The following is a 16,500-nucleotide window of genomic DNA, read 5'->3' on the forward strand; positions in this document are numbered from 1 at the left end:
GGGGGCTCAACCTTGGCAAGGAACTCCTCCTATGAGCAAAGACCCCAGGGCTCCCACCTCTTGGTACAGGATGGTATGGTAGCCAGTTTCCTCTCACAGATGGTAGAAGAAGAGGGTGCAGCCCTCAGAGGCTGACTGTCCATAGACTCAGAGGAGTTTTAAGAGAATGGTGGAGACATGGTATCCATCAGCCCTGGATTCAGTGCACATTTGTGGTCACACTACTGCTGGACAACCTCTTTCTGGAAGGAGACAACACCCATACACGTTTGTAGGAGCTGCACATATGAAACATCTACAACTGTGTCTGGCTCATGGAGTTGTTATTGTTATCCTTTGAGTGGGCTTCTCACTAGGTCCCCATTACAATAAGTATTATGCAGAGGTCATCCAAGACTCCCCCTTCTGAGATAATTTCAGACCCTCAGGACTCCACAAGGGGTGCCATTAGGAAAATAGATAGGACCTCAGCAAATACACATTTTCAGAAATACACATTTTGCAAAGTGCATTCCCTTGTGTTTTAGTTTGTGAGTTGCTGGAATGTGATATACCAGAACTGGAATGGCTTTTAAAAAGGGGAATTTAATAAGTCACAAGTTTATAAGCCTATAAAAAGGTCCAAACTAAGGCATCCAGGGAAAGATACCATTATCCAAGGAAGGTCAGCTGGCATCTGCTGGTCCCTCACTTCTGGGATCTGTTGCTTTCAGTCTCTGTTCCTGTGGGGGTTCCTCACTGTTCTAGTTTGCTAGCTGCTGGAATGCAACACACCAGAGACAGACTGACTTTTAATAAAAGGGGATTTATTTTGTTGGTTCTTCTGAGGAAAGGCAGGTAACTTTCCACTGAGGTTCTTTCTTATGTGGAAGGCACAGGATGGTCTCTGCTGGTCCTCTCTCCAGGCCCCTGGGTTCCAACAACTTTCCCCAGGGTAACTTCTTTCTGCATCTCCAAAGGCCTGGGCTGAGCTGCAAGTGTTGAGATGAGGAATGCTGAGCTGCTTAGGCTGTGCTACATTGCCCTCTCTCATTTAAGCACCAGCCAATTAAGTCAAACTTCACTCATTGCAGCAGATGCCTCCTAACCGACTGCAGATGTAATTAGGAACAGATGAGGTTCATATACCATTGGCTTATGTCCGCAGCAACAAGACTAGATATGCTCACCTGGCCAAGTTGACAACTGAATCTAACTAACACACTCACTTAGCTTCTCCAGGGCTGGCTTTCATCTCCTGGCTTCCCTTGGCTCTCTACAGATTCTGGCTTGCTTAACATCTCATGGTGATGTCTGCTGGGCTCCAAGCATCTCTAAACATCCATGTCTCTGTTCTCCAAGTGTCACCATTTGTGTTAGCTCTGCTCTGAAGCTTCTGTTGGCTCTGTTGTTTCTGAAGTTTTCTCCAATATGTTTCCTATTTTAAAGGATTCCAGTAAACTAATCAAGACCCACCTGAAATGCGTGGAAAAGTCACATGCCCATCTAATCAAAAGATCACACCCACATTGGGTGTTTCACATTTCCATGGAGATAATCCACCTACAGTATTGAATCAGAATTAAAAGAAAGAGCTGCTCCCACAAGATTGGATATGGATTAAAAGATGGCTTTTCTGGGGTACTTTCAAACCAGCACACCTTGTAAAATTGGGCCAGGGGCCAGGGGACAGCAGGAGAGTGACCACGTAGTGACAAATGAGAAGCAGCCAGACCTTCTCCACTCTGCATTAGCCTCTTGGAAAAACACTTAAGTCCCCTTGCCCGGAGCATCTTTCATTGTTATCTTAAATGACATACATACAGCAACATCAAAGCAGAAAGAAACTTCTTTGTGGCTGACACATTTCACTGGGAGAAATGGATTTTAAAACTGTTTTCAACTAACAAATTGACAGTCTCAGCCTTTCTTCACCCAGGACACACTCCCTGGAGTTAAGCATGGGGAGGGGGTGGATGTGGGCTGATAAAATCTAATCCGGTGCTTACAGAATGTGAGGGAGAGTTTTTCTAATCACACACTAGAGGGTTCTCCCATCCCTACCCAATTTCCTCCTAAATCACATACTAGAGGTCAGCAACAGAGGTGATAAGCTGTCCACCACGAGGTGGGCTGAAAGGAACAGGTTCCATTCCATCAAAGTAGCGTCAGAGTTCATAAATTGTCATGTCTATCATTACAAAGAGGGAGAAAGTCTACAGTCTCACAAATAAATGCACATTTTCAACCTAGATTTATCATCCTTAATATCCTTGAAGAGTGGGAGAGAGATGGAAGCAGAGAAAGGTTGGATGGCTGGGGACCAAGAGGAGCAGGCGATCAGAACAACTGACGGGTACAGAGCCAGGAGCATCTCAGAGGTGAGAGGCAGGTGGCAGGTAAAGGGTGCACAGTGTCGAAGGGCACAGGCTCAGGAGGTGGCCTGTTTGGGTTCCAATTCCAACTTGGCCACTGTGTGAATTTAGGGGGGTTACTACATCTCTGCAGACTTCTGCAAATAAGGAAATGAGGACCATAACAAGACATTCATTTGTAGAATTTTCTGAAACTTACATGGACTGACATACTGTCAAATATGTACAGTGCCTAGCACATAGTGTTCTAGTCTGCTAGCTGCCAGAATGCAATATAATTTTAAAAGGGGAATTTGATAAGTTGCTAGTTTACAGTTCTAAATCTGAGAAAATGTCCCAATTAAAACAAGTCTATAGAAATGTCCAATCTAAGGAATACAGAGAAAGATACCTTGGTTCACTAAGGCCAATGAAGTTCAGGGTTTCTCTCTCAAGTGGAAAGGCACATGGCGAACACAGTCAGGGCTTCTCTCTCGGTTGGGAAGGGCATGTGGCAAACACGGCGTCATCTGCTAGCTTTCTCTCCTGGTTTCCTGTTTCATGAAGCTCCCCAGGAGGCGTTTTCCTTCTTCATCTCCAAAGGTCACTGGCTGGTGGACCCTCTGCTTTGTGGTGCTGCAGCATTCTCTGCTCTCTCTGAATCTCTAGCTTTCTCCAAAATGTTTCCTCTTTTATAGGATTCTAGTAAACAAATCAATACCCACCCAAATGGGTGGAGACACGTCTCCATCTAATCCAGTTTAGCAACCACTCTTGATTGAGTCACATCTCCAGGGAGATGATTTAATTACAGGTTCAAACATACAGGACTGAATAGGGGATTAGAAGAATTGGCTGCCTTTACAAAATGGGATTAAGATTAAAACATGGCTTTTCTAGGGTACACATCCTTTCAAACTGGTACACATAGGAAACACTGATTCAATCCTAGTTTGGTTGAAAAACCGTACTGAGTGAGCTTCAATAAACAAAGAATTTTCATAAGGAATTAGGGCTGGGGGTTGTTATGGGTGGAATCATGTCCCCCCAAGATACATTACAGTCTTGAGCCCCTGTACCTGTGATGTGACCTTATTTGGAAATAGGGTGTTTAAAGATTTAATGAGATAAGATGAAGTCAGACTGGATTAGGGTGGCCCCTTACCCCAATATGACTAGTGCCTTTGCAAGAAGAGGAGCTAGAGACTCAGGAGGGGAGAAGGCCATATGACGATGATGGAGGCTGAGATGGAAGTGCTGCAGCTGCAAGCCAAGGAATGCCGAGGCTTGTTGGCAAACCACCAGAAGCTAGAGGAAAGGCAAGGAAGGGTCCTTCCCAAGAGCCTCTGGAGAGAGCACTGCCCTGCCGACAACTTGATTTCAGACTTCTGGCCTCTAGAACTACGAGACAATAAATTTCCTTTTTTTTATTGTTAAGCCACCCAGTTTGTGGTACTTTGCTACAGTAGCTTAGGTAACTAATAGAGGCAGTTTTCCAAGGACAGATGAAAGGGCAAATTGTGCCACCATGTTTTACCAAGAATTGACTTTAGAACCGAAGAGCTATGTTGGAATCAAGGGTCTCTCTCTCTCTTTCTCTCTCTGCATCATCAGTGTTTTTATATTTGCTTGATCTCCTTTACTCTCCTCTCCAGAAGCTGGGCCATTTCTGCTCCATTAGCATGACACATTACGACCGTCTGAAAATGGCACCTACCGCCAACCCACTAAGGCTAAGTGTTCCATCCCAAATTCCTAGCAGAAATGATGAGACTGGTTTTCCTGAAGTCAGCTATTTACCCCCGGCCTAATTTCAAATCCCAGGAAAAAATATTGGGGGGTTATGATTAAATGTTAAGGTTTTTCTCAGAGTCCTGGTGGTGTCTCATGTCTCAGAATCCTTAATGCCTGATAATCCCAATGAAAGGAGAAAGACATGGTGATAAGGTCACAAGCTCTAGGGTTCGAGTTTGGGTTTGAGTACTTGCTCTACCATTTCCTAAACACGTGTCCTTGAGAAATTCACTTAATTTTCCTATGCCTCAGTTTCCTCGTGTCTAAAAGGAATTGGATAAAAATTTCTGCCTCATTGGGTTACTCCTTTGTTTAAATGAGACACATGTGGCACAAAATAAGCACTTGATACTGTTACTTGTTACTCTTTTTGTTTTTCTTTTCTTTCCTTGTTACTATTAAAACAATGTAGGTTGGAAGGGCCACTGCATCCAGATAAACTGTGTACAATACTTTGGATTCTTATTGCAGAGTCTCTGCCTCAACCCAGAAACCATCTTGCCCACCTCCCAGGCAGGGTTTGGATTTATGCCTGTGTTAAATCTGAGATTCCTGTGGATGTACACCCGGACTGTTTTTCCCCTCTGGGGGCATGCGTGGAGCTGGGATACATCCTCAATCTGTCCTAACCGCATGCATCCCTGCACCAGACCCTCCCTCCCTGCTCCCTACCCCCTTTTCCCTGCTGTGGTGTGTATCCAGTGGTGGGTGATGATGGAACATGAGGAGATACAGAGCCCATTAGACAGAACTGCAGGCGGATAAGGTTTGCCAATTATGCTTTGTTACTTTCTGCATTTCCCGTGACTTTTAGGAGATACAGACTCTTTCTGGCACTCCCCCTGGTTCTGCGCCTATAAAATAAGTTTAATGGCTGAATTTTCTTTAAGATAATCAGAGGCGGTATAATTTATGCATATGAATAGTATTGTAGCCAGATGTAATTTTGCTCTAAGTTGTGGCATTACAGTTAGAAATGGCTCTGCTGGCTGTGTTTTGTAGAATTTGCAATTTAGTTAAACAGTTGACTGAGCACTGACCCCAGATAAAATAATCATAATCAAAGAGTAGTTTAAAAAAAAGGTGTAAAAAACAAAGGTGGGGATGGGGCTTTGAAGAAAGATTTGGATTCCGTGCTGACCGGAGGGTAAAGCAGGTAGTGCTGATTCCAAGGAAGGTGGATACTGTTTAGGGACTGTAAATAGTGGAAGAATCTTGGATGGAGGAGGGAGGGCAGTGGAATATTGGATTTGGAAATCTCTCCTCCTTTCTTGGGGCTTTCTGTTTCGTGGTTTGTTCCTCTTTGATTGCATTGCTCATAAAAACTGGTCTCTCTCCCTCCCAGTGCCCACTTGTTCAGGAGATGCCTGGAGGGTCCAGCAGGGCAAATCTGTTCAGTTACTAATAAACTCCAGACTTCATTTGGTTGCCACTTGTTTTTCTATTATTGTCCTCTGTCTGTCCCAGGATTCAATCTAGGGCACCGGATTGCATCTAGTTGGTCATGTGTCAGTTTCTCAGCCTTTGTTTTCCATGATCTTGAGGAAGACAGAATGTCCCTCATTCTGGGTTTTTCTGTTATTTTTCTCATGATCAGACTGGAGTTATGGGTTTCAGAGAAGAAGCTATAGTGGCAAAGTGTCCTTTTCTTCCCATTTCAGGGGCCATAAGCTATCCTCATGACATCCCTGGTGATACTAACCCTTACAGTTGGTTAAGGTGGTGCATGATAAGTTTCTCCTCTATAAAGCTACTTTCTTCATTTTCCATATTCTGCTATTTGGGAGCAAGTTGCTAAATGCAGCCTTCCCCCAAGAAGTGGGAGTTTCAAGTTTTACCTCCAGCAGAGCAGAGTATCTATGTATATTAAGTAGTATTCTTTTGTAAGGTATGTTTGTCTTTTTTCTCCCATTTATTTATTTACCCAATCAATTCTTTACATCAGTATGGACGTATGTATATTTATTTTATTTTGGGGGGTTATTATCCAGTAGTGTATTATTTATTTTGTGACCCAAACTGTTCTCAGCTTGGGCCATTGGGAGTTCTTTTGAGTTGACTCCCATGTCCCTTTGACATGTCTGCCTCATTGCAGGTTTTGAGCACTTCCTTACTTTCTGGTATTGCTAGATGCTCCATTTCATCTTGTATTTCCCCTCCCACAGCTCCAGAATCAGCCTTTTCTTGAAGGCTCACATTATTTAAAAATATCCATTCACATGGATGAGTGCAAATTTAGTTCCTGCATTTTGACAGCTATATAGTATTCCTTTTGTTGGAATGTACTACATTCTATTTATTCATTCTCCTATTGAAGACACTGTGGATGATTCCAGATTTTCACTTTTCAAAAACTGGTAAAAATCAAGCATATTTTTACTTGGCTCAAAATGTACATGGTCAAGAGCATCTCTGGAGTGTATTTCTAGAAGCAGCAGATGTTTGGATGTAGGAAATGTACCTCCTCAAATCTGTCAAGCATTGCCAAATTTCTCTCCAAAGTGGTTGTGCTGTTTATACTCCCACTAGCTTCAGAGCTTGTGTTTCCATGCATTCTTGCCATCCCTTGAAATTATCTTGTCACTCAGATGCATGGGTATCTTGTTGCTTTAATCTGCATTTTTCTGCTTACAAAGGAGGATGAGTTTCCTTTCACAAATTTATAGGTCACTCAGGATTCCTCCTCTGTGAATTGCCTCTTCTCATGTTGGGTTGTTTGTCTTTTCTTATTGATCTGTAGGACTTCTTTATATTCTGAAAACGAATCCAGTCTTGGTTTTATGTGTTGCAAGTATCTTCTCCCAGCTGTAGCTTGTCTTTTAACTTTTCTTATGGTATTTTTTTTTTTGTCATACAACATATTTTCAAGATTTTCTTTTCATTGTTAGGCCTTTAACCCATTCAGAATATAATTTTTCATACGGTGGGAGTTAGGGATCTAATTTTATTTTCCTTCCACAGTGTTTTTTACTATATTTCATTGATTCTAAGATGAAATTTCTTTCCCCACATTTTGAGATGTATGTTATATCAGTGCAATATCATAGTTTAACTGGCAGCATCTTTTCTCTCTTTATGAGACATAAAGACACATATGGTAAAAGAATATGTGTCCCACAATCAATGGCATCTTAGATTCAAAGGAAGGTAGTATTATTCTAGCTCAATTGTAATTCTTAATACCTAGTAGGATGAGCTTCCTATTTCTCTTATCTTGGCAAGTCTGGGTCTTTCAATATTTCATGAGTGTTAGAATCATTTTCTCAGAATCTGAGAATGACTCTTTTAGCTTTTACAACTGGAATTGCTTCAACTATTGTGTGGTAAGGAATTTGGCCTTGTGAAAGTGATATGGCCTTTGTCTAGGTTCCTGGCAGGTAACTTCTACATCTTTGGAATTTTCTGTGATAGGAGTATACCCCCAAAACATCTTTGAAGTTTATCTTAGTGAGATGACTCAGGTGGAGGCCAGCCTTACTGGGTGGTCTTAGGATGAGGATTGGCTGTGCAAGGAAGGCCGACCATGTGTTTAGAGGAGTGGGGCTCTGAGCCCAACCTCTGGGGAGGTGGACTGGAGACTGAGTTCAGATGTGGGCATTGATTCAATCAATCATGCCTACACCAATAAGACCCCAATAAAAGCTCTGGACACCTAGGGTGAGATTTCCTGGTTGGTAACACAGATCTGATGTGGCAGGAGGATAATGCATTTTGACTCCAGAAGGAAAGGACAATGGAAGCTTCACATTTCAGACCTACCCCAGACCTAGTACTACATGCTTTTCCTTTCGGGGTTTCTGGTTTGTATCCTTTTAAACTATAATACAGCTATTATCATAGGTATAGCGCTTTCTTGAGTTTTATGAGTTGATCTAGTGAATTATCAAACTGAGGTGATAGTGGGAATCCCCAAGTTTTCGCCAGCTGTTACAAATGAGGGTGGTCCTGGGAATCTTTGAACTTGTAGCTGGTGTCTGATGCAAGGGCAGTCTTGTGGAAACTGTGCCCTGAACCTGTGAACTTGTCCTAATTCCAGGTAGTCAGAGTCAGAGTGAATGGGAATTATATACATTAGTTTGGGGTTGGGGGTTGATTATGGTTAAAATATTTTGGCAGGCCCAAGTTGGCAAAAAAATTTGAGGGCCCCAGGTTAAGGGGCTAGGACAAGTGACATAGCAATTCGTTTTCAGACCGAAGATTCTGTTTTATTCCAAAGTCCCGATTCCTTCCTATTTTTAGGTTGGGAAACACACCAACCTCTTAGGAAAACCAATGTCAGCTGCTCTAAGTTAAAAGAACCACAATGTAAATAGGAGATTCAGAAAGTTTAATTGCATCTGTAGTGGCAAGGGTCCCATCTGTTTCCAGAAGTCAGAACCCCTAGGCTATTCTATCCTTGGTTTATATAGTCTTGTATAGCTTGGGGCCAGGTGTTTTACATAAAGATAGTGTCATTTGCATCTATAATTATCTGTTGACTACTAATTAATAAGCATGTCCCTAGGGTTATATAATCCTATGTTGTCTACATACTATTTCATTCATTGCATGCTCAAAAATGGCAGAAAGTCTCCATCTCTGGGTGTGACTTTTACTTTGCTAATAAGACAATGGTCACCTCAAGGACATTTTTGGAGCTCCTGTGCTTGTGCTTGCAACTGCTTGAATCTAGTTTCTCTGCTTGACCAGAGAAGCAGGATGTAGTAAACCACAAGTGCAGGATGTTGGCCTAAGTATAGGTTCTAAATTTTTATAATTTATGTCCATCTCATTAGTCTTGAATCTTGGGCTCTTGGTTCCCTTTCTTCCATAGTTCTAGCGGGCTACCAACTTTACTATGTAACTGTAATGGTTTCTTTGTAACCCTAGTAACTCCACTGCCATCCTTCACAACTATTCCAACACACTATGGCATATCTCAGTTGCTGGAATAAACCACCTCCTGGAGTAATGAGACCCCCATCTCGAGAGGTGTTTATGCTGTGGCTAAATAACCATCTGTTAAAGGTGACAGAGTGAGGATTCTTCATGTAGGGTGGAAATGAACTCTCAGGCTTCTCCTGAATATAAAAGTGGGAGCCCAGCATGGTTTGGAAAGTTAAAACTCAAGGGAGAAGAGAGAAGCACTGCTTTATAATTTTGCCTGGGGCCAGCCCTGAGCTAGGAGGAAAATAGTATAATTCGCCCACCTTTCACTGCTTTCTTATGGCTCCAAAGGAACCAATGGATGTCCTAGTTCCTTTTCTGCCTGGGTCTCCTCCTCTTTCCTTCTCCTCTTCCATTTTCCCCTTCTCTACCTCTCCCTCGAATAAATGACAGCAGGAGGTGAATACTATTGAATTCAAGTATTGAATAGTGCAGTGTAGGACTTGGCAAACAATGGCCTGCAGGCCAAATCCATATTCTGCCTGTTTTTGTAAATAAAGTTGTATTGGAACAGAGCCAAGCCCATTTGTTTAAGTACTGTCTACGGCCTCTTTCTGGCTACAGCAGAATTGAGTAGTTGGAACAGAAACCACATGGCCCATAAAGTCTAAAGTCTAAAGAATTTGCTATATGACGCTTTATGGAAAAAAACAAAAAGGCCAAACCCTGGCTTAAAGGAAGAGAGTGTTGACACAAAGCCAATTTGTTCCCCAGATTCCAAGCCTCAGGAATGGATGTTTCCAGTTTGTTTCTTTACGGTTTGTTTCTGTTCATGTCACAGATATTTTTCTTTCTGAAAGAGTAGATGGCTCACTTGACAGCTCTGAACAGAAACATGAAGATGTGGGTAAGAATGCAAACCCACTAAGGGAAAAAATGGACCCAACGAAATGCAATCACATTCTTCTGTTTGAGGCCGCCCTCGGGAAATTATCTTTGGAAGAGGCCACTGGTGCAAAGACTCAAAATTGAATGGGAAGAGAGAATTTCAGGGAAACTTTCTGGTAGAGTTAATTTTCTCTTTTCTGAGTTCACTGGGGACAGGATGGTGGTGAAGGGCTATCACAGTCCTTTATTAGAAACTCCTTTAGGCCAAAATAAGCCATCAGGTGAAATGTGGCACTTCAAATTGTTTGTGACCAAATTATTGGTTTTTGACAAGAGCTCTCTTTTGGATCTGAAATTTCTGGCTGCCTTTTTCTACCCATCTTCCTACCTTGATTCATTTTATTCTGTCTCTTTACAACCAGCCTTTTATAAATTGCTTGATTTCTCTCCCCTAATTTAAAGAGTTTGAGAGCCAAGGGCTATGGATTGTAAATGTTGCCCTCAATTATGAATAATAACAGTTAATGTGGATATTTCTCCAAAACGTGGACACACACTTATTTTAAGTATTATACCAAAAGACAAAAGACAAAAAAATAGGTAATAGAAATAAAATTTTAATATAATAGAAATTTGGAAATGAATCCTGATAAATGAACCCACATTTCTTTAATGGTGCTGCTTGAGAAAATACAAGAACTCAGTTAAAACAGTAACAGCTCTGTTAAACTGAATACTTGCCCCTTCTCCCCCAGTATATCCATGTCTAATCCCTGAAACCTGTGACTGTGTTACCTTACATGCAAAAGGGACTTTGCAGGTGTGATTAAGTTAAGGACCTTGTGATGGGAGAGTATCCTGAATTATCCAAGTGGGGCCAATGTCATCACAAGGGTCCTTACAAGTAAAAAAGAGGCAGGGGAGTGAGGGGGAAGGAGGTGTGTCAATGGAAGCAAAGACCAGAGAGAAAGTCAGAAACAGAGAGACCTGAAGATGCTACGCTACTTGGCTTTTGAAATGGAGGAAGTGGCCATGAGCTAAGGAATGTAGGCAGCCTCTGGAAGCTGGAAAAGGCCAGGAAATAAGAGTCTGCCCTAGAGCCTCCAGAAGGAATGCAGCCACACTGACACCTTGATTTTATTTTAGTGAGATCCATTTTGGGCTTCTGAATCCAGAGCTGTAAGATAATAAACTTGCACTATTTAACAGACTAAGGTTGTGGTAATTTGTTACAATGACACAGAAAACTAATTCAACAGCTAACAAATAACAAGCTGTGTTCTGGATATTGTGCTAAGTACTTTATAAATGCCATCTGATTTACAAGTATAATCGTCTGACAAGTAAGAAATTATTACTTCCATTCTATGGATGAGGAGGATGAGGCTTAGACAGGGAAGTGACAGAGCTGTGATTCAGTGCGGATCTTTTTGGCTCCAAAGCTTATGTGCCCCCACTGCCCCCACCAGCCTACATTGTAATATGAAATCTCAGTCCTGAACAGTTTGCTCCAAATCTGACATTTACCAAAAGCTGGTCTCTGAGATACTTCCTTTGCTATTGACTCAAGGTGTGCTGGAAAGATGGCAGGAATGGGTGATGGATACTCAGGTTTTGTCCCTAAATGGGAGAACTTGCATTTCTCCCTCCCTCTTTCTTGCCTCCCATCCCTTTAACCACCCAGGTAGAAAGGTATGAATAAAATGACATTTCCTCATCCATTTGTCTCTTTGAGACGTTGGCATGATATTTCTAGTTCTTCCAGCTTTTGTTGACACAGCAGGGGACAGGATTGTCACCTCCATTCCCTCTCTTGGATTTTGAACATTTTGAACATAGATCCTTCCATTGGAGGGAAATGACTTTAAAGTTTCAGCCACAACATGTTGAATTTAGAAGCAAAGAGTGAATAGAAATCTTCACAAATAAACCCATGACTGAGAAAACTTGGTATCTCGCAGAAATGTATTTATCTTGTAAGTGTTACTGGAGAATATTTGCATAGCAGGTAAAGGAGCTTTAAGCTGATCCTTATAGGTTCTCCTTACTACAGAGACAGACCATCACCCCCTCCCCGCCCCCACAAGGTATATCTCGCTATTGAATCTGGCATGAAAAGGAAATGTCACCAGGGCCCGTAATGAAATTAGAATTTTCCTAATGCCTAAGGATGACTTCCTTTAACTAATTTAGCAAACTCCTAGCCTTTAATGGATGTAGACTATCTGGTCTGCTTTGAATCTGCTCTTTTTTTCCTTCTTTCAACGTCTTTGACAGGCCTCGCCTTCCTCAACTCTCTCCTCCCCTGCTCCCCCCCCGCCCCGGGTTCGACAGCCTTACCTTTATTCTGTGCTCATCTCACTCCTGCTTGAATTGGAAAGTCCCTAATCTCTTCCCTCTCGTGGCTGCTTAGGCGCAGACGCTTCAAAGCCTGGGAAATTGGCAGTTCCTTCTCTCTTATTGACAGTGTTAGCTGCTGTTTCATCCAAGTACCAGGATTTCCCTGAAGTTTCTGGGCGGATGGTGCCTGTCTTCCACGTAAGTAAGGATAGAAAAGGACGAAACACCATTTTTTTTTTTAACCCTCAAGGGACTGTATTGGGTTTAATAGTGTTCCCTTAAAGTTTACATCCATTTGGAATCTCAGAACATTCTGTGAGAGAATACATTTCCATTGTAAAAAGCCTCCCAGTCTGTGGTATTTGTTATGGCAGCCTGAAGAATCCGAGACAGGACCTCAACTTTCACTGAAACGTGTTGTTATGACCTGATTCTGATCTGGGGGCATGTCAGTGTATCCCATGAAGGGATTTGCGATGACATTTGGTACATATACAGTCCAAATATAAAGCCCAGACAGCACTTGACTCTCTGGGGGAGCCCTAGGCTGGTTTAGCCACCTGCGATTTCTTCACCACAACCTGGAAAAGAAGATGAGGAGGACATGGCAATGGAATGAATGGGTTATGTCATCAGACACTTCACCCCAAAGGAGAAAACTAAAATCCTTTCTCCAAGCTTCTGGTCAAGCCACTGGCCTCTCACACACAGTAGTTTATTCCTGCTTATTCAAATAACTTGCGTGTATCATCAGGGAATGCGCCCTGGAGTCAAGTCAATTATCACTTGCTCCTGGGGACTTGGTGATGCTAGGTGACTAGCCCTTTGTCTTCCTCTTTTCTCTCTTGTCATTGTTCCCGTACCTGCCAGCCTCATTCTGCTCTCCTGAAACATTATCCACGTGTACTGAACATGGCTTTCGCAAAGATGGCTGACCTCTCAGTTGACCAATAGGGTCCAGGAAGAGTTCTGATTTGCCACGTTTGAGTCATGTGCCTGCCCGTTAGCCAATTAGTGTACTCCGGAGGGTGGGCTGCTCTCATTGGCTGGTACTTGGTCACATGTCCATCACTGGGCGCAGAAAGCATGTGGACGGGTAATTTTGAATACATTATCTGCACATCTACATTATACCACCATTGCTGGAGACAAAACATCAGCTTTGCTTTTGGAGGAGACCCGCAACAAAGGCTGTTACTCTGATTCTTTCCATTGCAAGAAGATTTTGTTTCCAAGCTCTGCCAACAGTTTTTTTGCCTATGAAGTAGGCAGGGCAGAAATTATGCTTCCCTTTGACAGATGAAGAGAGAGGCTCAGCAGTGCTCAGTGACTTGTTAGTGTCGCACTACGAGTTACTCACAGGGCTGCAACTGGCAGCACGGGGTAGTTGTTAAGAGACCAGGTACTGGGCTTGGGATGGTGGGTCTGGCAAAGTGGCTGGCTGGGCGAATGCAGAAGGCTCCCTCAAGCCTCCAACACAGAACTATTAGAGAAAATGCATTTAAAATATAAAACAGCATCAACCTTGATAGAAAGGAAAACGCATAGAACTGGAGAGAGAACTCAGAGGCACAAAAGGAAGCTGGTGTGTGTGTGTGTTTTGGGGTGGTGGTGGAAGTGGTGTTAAATCTGAATTTAGGCCCCTGGGTCTGCAGGATAGGGTTTTACTCCCCACTCAGGAGCTAGAGACATGGCTTTTGGCAGAAGCAGTGAATTGGCGGTGAGGTCTCTGTACATGCACCCTAGAAGCCCTACACAGCTCATAAAATAGAGAATGAGAAAAACTCCACTCTCCAGACTGGAGAAACATCTAGAAAGGAAGAGTGTGCTCACGTTTCTAGTTCAACAGAGTCTCCTTTAAATAGGGTGGCAATTGATTTATTGTCCAAGCTAGGATGCTTTTTTGTTAAGGTATAGTTTCTGTAGAGTAAATGCACAAATCTTAATTGTACATCTCATAAATTTTTACATTAGTATTTACCCATGTAACCACCTCCCAGATCAAAATAGAATTTTTATCCCTGAGAAAGCACCCTCATGGCTCGAAATTTCCAGTCACTGGACTCCCTGTCTCCATCAGGGGTAACCACTTTTCTGATTTCTGTCACCATAAATTGGCTTTGCCTGCTTGTGAATGTCATCTAAATGGAATCATGCAGTATGCACTCTTTCATGTCTACTCAGCAATAACGCAGAATAAACTGCTCACAACAACAAAGATGAATCTCAGAAACATCATACTGAGTGAAACAAACTAGGGCCATTTAGAGTGAAAGGGGCACAATTAACAATTATGTGGGCAAAACAGGTGTAAAATAAGACTGAGGAACCAAGAGATATGCTCACCTCATCTGTAGAAAACTGACACCTTAATTTAGTTTCCTGGGCTGCTCAAGCAAATGCCATGAAATGGGTAAGGTTAAACAACGGGAATTTATTTGCTCATGGTTTGGAGGCTAAAAGAAAGTCCAAATCAAGTCACCATCAAGGCAATACTTTCTTCCTGAAGATGTGGCAAGGCACATGGCAGCGTCTCCAGGTCTCTCTTCTCTTCCAGATTCCACTGGATTTCAGCTTCTTGCTTCTCATGGCTTTCTCTCCCTATGTCTGAATTTCATTCTGCTTGTAAAGGACTCTAGTAATAGGGTTAAGACTCATTCTGATTGAGGTGGGCCACAGGTAACTGAGATAACCTTATCAAAAGGTCCTACTTACGGTGGGTTCATATCCACAGGAATGGACTAGGTTTAAGAACATGTTTTTCTGGGATACAAACAGTTTCAAACCACAATGCACCTCAAGTTACACAAAAATATAGTGTCTGGAGTGGAAAACCCATCCCATGAAATAAGCCTTTGTTCTTTCAGTAGGCAACTAGAGCCCCTTTTCCACCTGAGGGTCACTTGCCTTTTCAGTGATTATGCCTTCTCTTTGGAGATTCAGTGGAGGCAAGAACCAGAGTGAAGAGGAGGCCCTTCTTATGTCTTTAAAATACCTCCCCCCTCCTTTTAGTTGGCACATCGCTTCACAGTCAAGCTCCCTCCTCTCAATGCTGGCAGAATTAATCCTGTGCAAGAACTGCTTGGAGTCTGCGTGCCTCCTTCCGAAAGCCACTGTTTCTCACCTGCTTCCACGCCCCTAGCAGAATTCAGGAATCATTAGCCTTTGATGATCTTTTGTTTCAAGACTTCAGTCTCTTGTACTTTGAAATTGAAATTCCTGAGCCTGCAAGGGACCCTGCACTGACAACTGACTTATTGAACTTTCTCTGGCTTCCACAGCTCAGAAAGTCAATCTATCTGTTTTGCTTCTTGCACTGCACAATTTGTCAGGATGCTTAAATCCAAGCAATGCTTATGAAATGGAGTACACTGCGTCCATTTCCCCATCTTTCCATGTATCAGAGAATAAGATGACATTAACTTGCATAAAAATGAAAACAGTATGGCAAAATGCCATGCCGGGCTACATTTACCTGTACTCTGCTTCTGAGAGTGACACCAGGGGCATAATTGTCCTTGCTGAAACCCATTTTCAGATTCCAAATATCCCCAGCTCTTCAGAAAAACTAAACCTATGTTTAAGAATTGCTCTGGCCCCCATTTCCTTTGTACTAATACGTGCATACATGCATAGACACACACACATATATACATATATATACACACACACAAATGCATACACATATATATTTTTGCCTGTGCATTGCAGTTTCTCAATCTGTGAAATGATTCTAAGTACCTAACACAGAGATGAATATTAAACAATGAAATAATGTAATGCTAAGCACGGTGCACCACATATAGTTTAACTAAAGGAAACATTAGCAGATTAAACATGGAAAATTGAGATTCTTTTCAATCTCTCTAAGCTTGCTCACCATCTCTACCTCCTGCTGCTCCTGTTTCCTGGACGTACTTATTTGAACTTGCACTTCCGTCTGCACGGAGAGCATTTCAATCCCTCCCATAGGATCAATCCCTACTTTTCCCATGAGACTTCTTTAGTAAAAACTTCCAGGTCCCTCATGAAGCATGAATGCTCCTTCTTCTGGACTCCCCCTACACCTTTTGTATGTTTCTGCTTCAGTACTTGTTGAACTATAATCTCATATTTATGTTTATGGAGTTGTGTCCACCATGTGAGTTCCCTGTGAGTAGGGAGTTCTCTTGGCATTGCCAGAGAGAACTGTTAGCCTTCATTACATAAATTATCCCAGCTGTTACTCACCCAGAGACAGCTAGGGTTGCCCTTGAACTAAGTGGCACAATCATAAATC

The sequence above is a fragment of the Tamandua tetradactyla genome, chromosome 23, assembly GCF_023851605.1.
Source record: "Tamandua tetradactyla isolate mTamTet1 chromosome 23, mTamTet1.pri, whole genome shotgun sequence".
Classification (NCBI taxonomy): Eukaryota; Metazoa; Chordata; class Mammalia; order Pilosa; family Myrmecophagidae; genus Tamandua; species Tamandua tetradactyla.